The following is a 9584-nucleotide window of genomic DNA, read 5'->3' on the forward strand; positions in this document are numbered from 1 at the left end:
AAAACATAGTCACCTTTTAATATTATTGATTAACATTAATAATCAAACATGGTAATCCATATTGGTAAAAAATATATGAACATAGCCAAACAAAGTCAACCAATAGTCAAAATTTCTCAACCATAATGGTCAATCAAGATATCTATGGTCAACCAAGATCAACCATGGTAAACCATGGTTAACCAAGGTCAACAAAGATAAACATGGTTAGAATGGTTGAACATGGTCAACCATGATCAACCATGGTTAACCATAATGGTCAACCATGATCCACCATGGTCAACCACGACCAACCATGATTAGCCATAATGGCTAATCGAGATCTCTATAGTTAGAATGGTCCAACATGGCAAACCAAGATCAACAATGGTCAACCAACATTAAAAATGGTCAACCAAGATCAACATGGTTGACATGGTCGAAAATGGTCAACCAAAGTTAATTAAGGTCAACCATGATTAACCATGGCCAAGAATGGTCAATTGTGGTCAACCAAGATCAGCCATGGTAAAAAATGATCAACCAAGATTAATTATGGTCAATAATGGTCAACCAATATGAATATCGTCAACCAATGTCAACCATGATCAACCATGGTTTATCATGATCAACAATGTTCGAGCATGGTTAACTATGATAAAAAATGATCAACCATTCTTTTCAATTAAGATCTCTATGGTTAGAATCGTTGAACATGGTCAACCAAGGTCTATATGGTTGAATATGTTCAACCATAATGGTCAATCAAGGTCTCTATGGTCAACCATGGTTAATCATGATTAACTATGGTCAACCATGGTCCACCATGGTTAACCATGATCAAGTATGGTAAACCATGAACAACCATTGCCAACCATGATCAACTATGACAAACCATGAACAACCATGGCCAACCATGCCATGATCAACCATTTTCAACCACAGTCAACTATGGTCAAACATGGATGAGTATGGTACCCATTGTCAACCATGGTAAACCGTTGTCAATGAGAACACGTCAGCATTAACTATTGTCAACTATGGTAAACCATTATCAATCATGGTTGAATATGGTCAACCATGATCAACCATGGTTGATTATTAATATTAACTTGGATAGATCACCCATGGTTAACCAAGATCAACATGGTTAACCAAGGTCGACCATGATCGAACATGGTCAACCACAATGGTGAACCATGATCAACCATGGTCAACCACGGTCAATTAAGATCAACATGGTTAGCATGGTCACACATCCTCAACCAAGGTCAACTAAGGTCAACCATGGTGAACAATGGTCAAGCATGATCAACCATGGTGAACCGTAATTGTAACAAACTTGGGTTATGTAATAAAATTAATAAATGAAAAATAAGACCAAGACCATGGGACACATATTCTAAGATGAATGTTGGGAAAAACATCCTAGTGTGGGTGTTCACTTGGTTTTCTATGGCTAAGGGAAATTGGAAAAGGATTTGGAAAGGCAAAGAGGCATTAATTGGCATTTTATTTATGAAAATAATGGAAATTAGGAGAAAATTAAGGTGAAAGGTCACAGGTTGCATGCGTGGAGGATAATGAAGGGAAAATGATGGAAAATGATGAAAATAGCGGCCTCACTAATAAAAAGGCTTTTGGGGATCAATTCACAACCTTTTGTTCATTCAGTTTTGGAGCTCTTTCTTCATTCTCTCTCTCACACACTTAGAGCATTCTTGGAGCACTCTAGCATTGGAGGAAGGAGGGAAAAGGAAGGACAATAAATCAAGGGAAGCAAAGATCAAGCAAGGAAGAGTGGGATAAATTGGCTACATTGGGATTACTTGCAGGTATCGAGTTCCATGTATGATTTCCTTTCTAGTTTTGGCACACATGGTATATCCATGTGTGTTCTTGGTTCTCTTGTTGTCATTCACATGGGGTTTTCTAGGTGTGATAGTGGTATCCATCGTTGGATTTCCAATTCTAGATAGCCATGGTGTGATGTTGTTTCTCTTACTTGGTTGAGCTGGATTTCCAGATGGTTTCGAAATTGAGTAGGGTGGTCTTAGGAAATAGCAAAAGGCCTAGGAATCCCTTGAATAGTAATGGTCGAATACACGGTAAAGCCTTGTTGTGAATACCCTCGTTGAACCTATAAATCCCTTGAATGGTAATGGAGGGATGCATGGTAAATCCTAGAGGGTGGAGATGGACAAAGTCCTCACAGTTTAGGTGGAGAGATATGGAGGCATCCATGCTTGTATAGGCCTAGTGATCTATGGACCAGTATATGGTGGGATTGTGGTAAACCCTGGTAGTGTATGTTTCTTTTTTAGGCCAAAACATTTCTCACGAGATTGTGGTAAAGCCTAGTTATATAGATTAGGGTTTGCGGCCTAGGAATCTTTGACCAATATTGGATGGATATACAGTAAAGCCTGAGGATGCCCTGATCATTTTTGTTGTCAATTCCACATTCATCCTTGGAATATGGCACAAAGTTGATTGGCTGAAAGAAAGATTTGGTTCAACACAATATATGGTCGGGTGGTATGTGCAAGTCCCTGACTTGGTTGGCATTTTCATATGTTCATAAGAGCTCTTTTCCGCATGTTTTCCATGTGTAAATGTACTTGTTATTTTCTAGTTTTAATGGTTATAATCATTGTTATTATGTTGGTTATACGATGGTTATAAGCATGGTTTACGACATACTTTGGTTATGGATCTCATCATGTTTTGATTATTAAATGAAATTCTAATGACCGTATCACCTAATAGATGGTAATGCGGATATTGTTAGAGGGCATCAACCACTCTTGACAAATCTCAGATTAGTATAATGTCCCCATGTTCAGATGTGTTTATATAACCAGTACATTACATATTTATAATGTGTTTGACAAAATGTTTATCATGGTTAAGATGACTCTGGTTAGCTCCTTATTTAAGTTTTGAATCAGAGGTTGTGTCTTCTTGTTAGTTATCATTTCTAATAATTTCATCAAGTTATGGGAAAAGGCCTGAGTCCTAGCCCTGAATAAGAGGTTCAAATTTTGGGGTTGTTGGCACATAACTACCTGAAAAAGGCTTCAGTCACATGGATTCCTTTATGTGGGAACGACTGGAGAGTTTCACTCGGAGGGCTTGCCATGGGAGTGATTGGGGGTCTAACTCAACAAAAAGTAATCTAACTCAAAGGTTGGGCACCTGGAGTGGTTGGTTAGACCCTGGGGGTCCTATAGCTCTTCAAAAAGGTAAATTTGGTGTTTGGTATGTCCATTCCACTTCCTTAACTTTACATGGGGAGTTGAATCATATCATAGTAACTCTTCCTTACTTTTTTACACTAGTGGACCAATTAGCTTGGGTAAATGTAGGAGGAGGGTGTTACAGAGTGGTATCAGAGTGGGTTCAGTTCCCTTTCGGTGGTTTTTGGTTTTTGTTCTCTTTGGGTGATATCTGATATGACAGAGTGGTATTAAAGCATGGTTCACCCCTTGGAATGGATGGGAAGAATGTTTTTATCATGCATACATGTCAGTTGCTTATGTGTTATTTATGCTTGTGGTCTATGTGTTTGTTACGTATTCATGTTGGTGTTCATTGTTGCAGTTGTGTCGCCATGTGGAAGTTGATGGTGTTGTTGTTGGATGTGGTCATCATGAGTGCATCTTGGTTATGCATTTGCTATGCATGTTAGTTCCTATATGTCGTTATGAATACATTGTCATGGTTATGGTATATCTATGCATGGTAATTGAATAATGGTTGAAATGATGTCTATTTACTTATATGCCTATGATTATACATGTCTTGTGCTAATCTTGTTGATCTTGTAGACGGGATATCCTCCCATGAGATATACTGAGGTATGTGAATTTTGTATATATTTTGCTTTAGCTAACATGGTATACTTGTAGGAAGAAGATCAAATATGGCTAGAAAGATGGTAGACTACAATTCACGAGACTCTCCCTATAGATCAAATAAGAAACATGGGGATGGGTACTCTCCCAACATAGCAGACACACTAACAAGTTTGAAGGCAGAAGTAAGAAGTCACAAAGAAGATAATGAAAAAATCATTCAAGCACAGGAGAAACAATCAGAGGTTAATGCAATCATCCTTCAAATTTTATCAGAATTGTAGAGACAGGGACTACTTAATATCAGCCATGGGCAGGAGGATAGGACTAATGAAGCATATGGCAGTAGGTCTTATGGCGGACACAAGTTAGATAGAGATGAGACGATCAGAGATGACAGGTTCTTGGATATACCTGATAGCATAGGTGATGGACGCATGTTCTATTCTATCTCTGGTTCCGACAAGTACCATGTTCATCATCATTATCATCCTTACAAGAGGAATGATAAGGGATTTTTTTCTAGACGAGTTAACAAAGAATATCTGCCTACCTTTGATGGAGATTTGAAGAAGTTGGAAGATTCAAAGATATGGTTACTCGGGATGAAGAAGTTCTTTGAGTTGCATGATTACATAGAGAACATGAAGGTCTGAATAGTTATCTTTGGCCTCAAAGGAAAAGCATACATCTGATGGGAAGATGTGAAGTGGTTTAGAGACATTAGGATAGAAGAGTTGAGATAGAATGAATTTAAGAGACTTTTCATGAAGAAATATTTCTCAGAGAAGTACTATGACAGTAAAGCTAAGGAATTCTATGAGCTAAATATGGGATCAATGATAGATGAGCAGTATATGAACAAGTTCCTATAGTTGTTGAGGTATGTATCGTATATTAAGGATGAGAAAGCCAAAGTTCATGGTTATTTCAGTGGATTACCATTAGCATTTAAAGATCAGATTGAGTATGATGAACCTCAATGACATGAAGAAATCATTGGGAAGCTGAAGCACTGTTATGAGAAATCAAAGCATAAGACAAAATCTTAACAAATTTGGAAAGGGAAAGAAAAACCTAAGGCAAAGTGGCCAACGAAGTGAACAAGACCTTAAGATGTAGGTGAGAAAGAGAATTTTGTTCATTACAAGAGGTTTAATGTACTTGGACATGGACATGGGTCACAGGTTGGAGAGAAGTAGAATAAAGGTGATGGTAAGGGACAATTGTAGTGTTGGATATGTGGAAAGGACCATCTTAAGATAGTTTTCCCACAATATCAGTGTGGTAGGCATCAGATTTAGAGTGCACAGGAAGTGTAGATAGTTTGGAATGTTGGGAAGAGCATTTATCAGATCTATGCAGCATTAGATAATAGGTAGGAATATCACCATACATCTATTATGGAGATGGATGGTAAGTTTTGTGATCAAGTGGTTTATATTTTGATTGAACCTAGATCCAATTATAGTTACGTTAATCCTAACTTGTTGGATAAGTGTGGTTTGAATAAATAAGTGCATGTCAAATCTTGGTTAGTGTAGTTGGCTACAAGTACAAAGAAAATTGTTCATCATTAGGTAAGAGATTGTGCATTTGATTTGAATGGTATGCCTATATTAGTGCATTTGAATGTACTTCCATTCGGATCATACAATATCATATTGGGTATGGACTAGTTGTATCATGACGAGACTAATGTGGATTGTTGTGACAAGTCTATTGAGTGGTTGGATGACAATGGAGAATAGAGGACCTTACATGGTGATAAAAAGTAAACATCAGATAGGATGGTTACAACTATGCATGAAAAGGGCAGTCATAAGAAAGGGTGTGTATTATTTATAGTTCATATTTCTAGCGATATAGGTAAGTATGTTTAGGATGCAGAGGTATTGAGAAGGTAACCAATTTTACAACAGTTTCAAGATGTATTTACTGTAGAGATTTCATATTTTCTGCCTCACAGGGAAGTTGTTATGAAACCATGTCACAAAAGGATAGAAAAGATAGGTCAATGCCTTAGAGATAAGCCTCTTTGAGGGGGCAACCTCCTTTACATTACACAAATGAACAATTCTTAGATGATACAAATGACAAGACGTCCTTTCCATATATAGGAGTCTAAGGGGTCATAATATAATCAGAGCCGACATAAAAATAATAATGTAAGAGAACAATAATAACAATAGTGGGCTTCTATGGGGCACAATAGTAACAATATGGGGACTACATGGATAGAGCAATATAAGAAGGGGGTTGTACTAATAACAATAAGGGGTTACACTAGTAGTATAGGGACCCAACATGCCCCTCTCCTTCAAAAAGTGTTGTCCTCAACGCTTGAGTAGTTCTTGATACTTCTGTATAAAATTCTTATCCTTCCAATTTGAATCTTCAGCGAGTAAGTTCTTCCACTTGATGAGATACTCTGAAATTGATCGATTTTGCAGCTGTCGGTTCTTGTTTCTGTGATTGCTCCAGGTTCCAATATGATTTTTCCTTCCTCTTCAAGTTCTAGAAATATTGTTTGAATTGGGATCTTCTGCAACTTTTGAATGAGTGGCCACACTTCTTCATCCTTTTTCCCTTCATCTCTTACTTCGTGTATCCAATTTAGTTGGATAATAGAAATAGCACAAAACAATGCTTCCACATCCTCATCCTTTCTTGAGAGTGCACCTGCAACAAAATTTTGCTTCCCTTTTCTATAGATGATGTCAAAGTCATAACCCAACATATTTGTGACTCATTTTTTCTGTTCTTCTAAAGATAATATTGGTTCTAAAAAGTATTTAAGACTATCATGATCCATTTTTATCTTGAAATGTCTTCCCATTGGGTAAGGTCGCCATTTCTTAAGTGCATGTAGTATTGCCAAGATTTCCTTCTCATAAATAGCTTGCTTGAGATGTGGCCATAAAAATACCTAATCACCTACATCAAAACATTTTTCACTGCGACGTTGATCTACCTGTTGTTTCATTCGATTCTGCACCAAAGTGGTGTTAACCTTTAAAAGTTGGAGAACTTGTTGTTGATGCTCAATGTGATCTTTCACTGCTTGAACCTTTTCCTTCTTGATATGTCCTTCTATCTTTAGAGTTTGAGGAGTGGTAATTTTTTCCAATGCTTTACAAGATATGGTTAGATTCATTTCTTTATGCTCGATGTGATCTTTCACTTCTTGAACATTTTTCTTCTTGATATGTCCTTGTATCTTGATAGTTCGAGTGGTAATTCCGGCCAATGCATTACAAGATATGGTTGGATTCATTTCTTCTTTCTCGATGTGATCTTTCACTTCTTGAACCTTTTTCTTCTTGATATGTCCTTCTGTCTTGAGAGTTTGAGGAGTGGTAATTCTTGCCAATGCTTTACAAGATATGGTCGCATTAATTTCTTCTTTCTCTAGGGTTGGTTCCTAGTGTATATCCTCTTCTTTTGATGTTTCTTGATCCTTTTCTTCCTCATCTTCATAATTTATGTAAAATAATTTCTTCTCAGCACACTTATGACCTTTAGTGCATTTTCTATCACAATTGTAACAAAGCCCTTTTTCTCTTTTTTCTTCCAATTGTTGTGGTGTCACCCTTGTAGGTTGTGGAAGGCTAGGAGAAACAACACTTCCATGTTTATAGTTGTGAGGGGTAGAATTCATTGTTTCCATAATTTTGCTTTCCACTTTTCTTGCCAACCTGAATGCCTTCTCCAATGAATCAGGTTCCCAAAGACAAACATCATGTTGAATGTTATCCTTTAAAGTTCCTACAGAGACATCAATCACCTGCTTCTCTGGAATATCATTTTCACTTATATTCAATTTTTGAAAGTCCTCAATGTGCTCTTCCATTGAACACTTTTGTTTGATATTTATCAATTGGCTAAAGAAGGTGTTTCTCTTTGTATCCTCATAATGTCCTATCATTTCCTCCATGAAAATTGACTATGTGACAAGTGGTTTACAAGAATAAAGCCCTTTATACAATAAAAATTGATTCAGTTCTAAATAATTAGATGCAATACATCCCTTTTGTAACAGTGGTACACCATGTAGATCAAAATATTTCTCCATCTATAGTATCCAATTTACCAGATCCTTGCCATCAAACTTCCTCATCTCACTTTTTCTTGATTTTAGGATCTCGATATTGAAACGACTGTAACTCTATACTTTTAGATCTTTAAGTTCTGTAATTTCAACTTGTAGTATCCCTCTGCGTCCTCTTTCCAATGCCACCAGTCTGATTGAATTTAGATTCTCCAAGAAAGAGTTATGCACAATCTTCCAAGATGACCTGATTATATACCTTTTCAAAAGAGTGAACTTGTATGAAGTGTCACGTGTCACTGTTTTTACCTTAGAATCTGAAAAATATATACAAGAAACTATAGTCCATCCTCTTTCTGTAACTTCTTACGAAGTTTCAATCTAATTCTCAAAACAAAAGTTATGACTACTTTCCCCATGTCACTTGTTTGGAATGTAATTCAAGAGTCTACCAAAAGACCAAATTCCTCAGAACATATCTCCGAAAATATAACATGAAAAGCTCTAAAATGCGGACTCGAGGTTCAGAATGATTTTGGCCCAAATGCGTGTTTTTTGTAGTGTCTTAAACATCGCAGAAAAAAAAGTTTATAGCACAAATGCCACGATGACCTGTTTGGAATAGCGAAACCCTAGAATCCAAAGCTCTAATACCAAATGTTATGAAACCATGTCACAAAAAGATAGAAAAGATAGGTCAACGCCTTAGAAATAAGCCTCTTTGAAGAGGAAACCTCATTTACATTACACAAATGAACAATTCTTAGATGATACAAATGACAAGACCTCCTTTCCATATATAGAAGTCTAAGGGGTCATAATATAATCAGCGTTGACATAATAATAATAATGTAAGGGAACAATAATAACAATAGTGAGATTTTATGGGGCACAATAGTAACAATATGGGGACTACATGGCTACAACAAGATAATAAGGGGGTTGTACTAATAACAATAAGGGGTTACACTAGTAGTATAAGGACCTAATAGAAGTGGACTTTTCCATTGAGTTGGTACCCGGGGTAGCACCAGCATCAAAGGCACCATACAGGATGAGCACACCGAAGTTGGTAGAATTGAAGATACAATTGAAAGAAATTCTTGACAAGGGATACCTTAGGCCAAGCACGTCACCTTGGGGTGCACCAGTATTATTTGTGAACAAGAAGGATGGTACTCTTAGGTTATGCATTGATTACAGGAAGTTGAACAAGGTAACCATCAAGAACATGCATCTATTTCCAAGGATTGATGACTTATTTGACCAGTTGAAGGGAACAACAGTGTTCTTGAAGATTGATCTAAGATTTAGATACTGTCAGGTATGCATCAAAGAAGAGGATATTTACAAGACTTCTTTTCAGCCCATATATGGAAATTATGAGTTTATTGTACTTCCATTTGGTTTGACTAATGCTCCAATTAATTTTATGTACTTGATGAATAGTGTGTTGCGTCCTTATCTAGATAAGTTTTTTTATTGTGTTCATTGATGATATATTGATATATTCTAAGAATGAGGAAGAGCATGCCAAACACTTGGAAACATTGTTGAGATTGATGAGAGAGCATCAATTGTATGCCAAGCTTATCAAGTGTAGTTTCTTTCAGATAGAGGTACATTACTTGGGAATTATTGTCTCCAAGGAAGGCATAGTAGTGGATCTCGAGTTATCTGTTGGGTGTGGAGCTTGA

The sequence above is a fragment of the Pinus tabuliformis genome, chromosome 6, assembly GCF_031772625.1.
Source record: "Pinus tabuliformis cultivar Carrire ecotype Pingquan chromosome 6, CPIR1, whole genome shotgun sequence".
Taxonomy (NCBI): Eukaryota; Viridiplantae; Streptophyta; class Pinopsida; order Pinales; family Pinaceae; genus Pinus; species Pinus tabuliformis.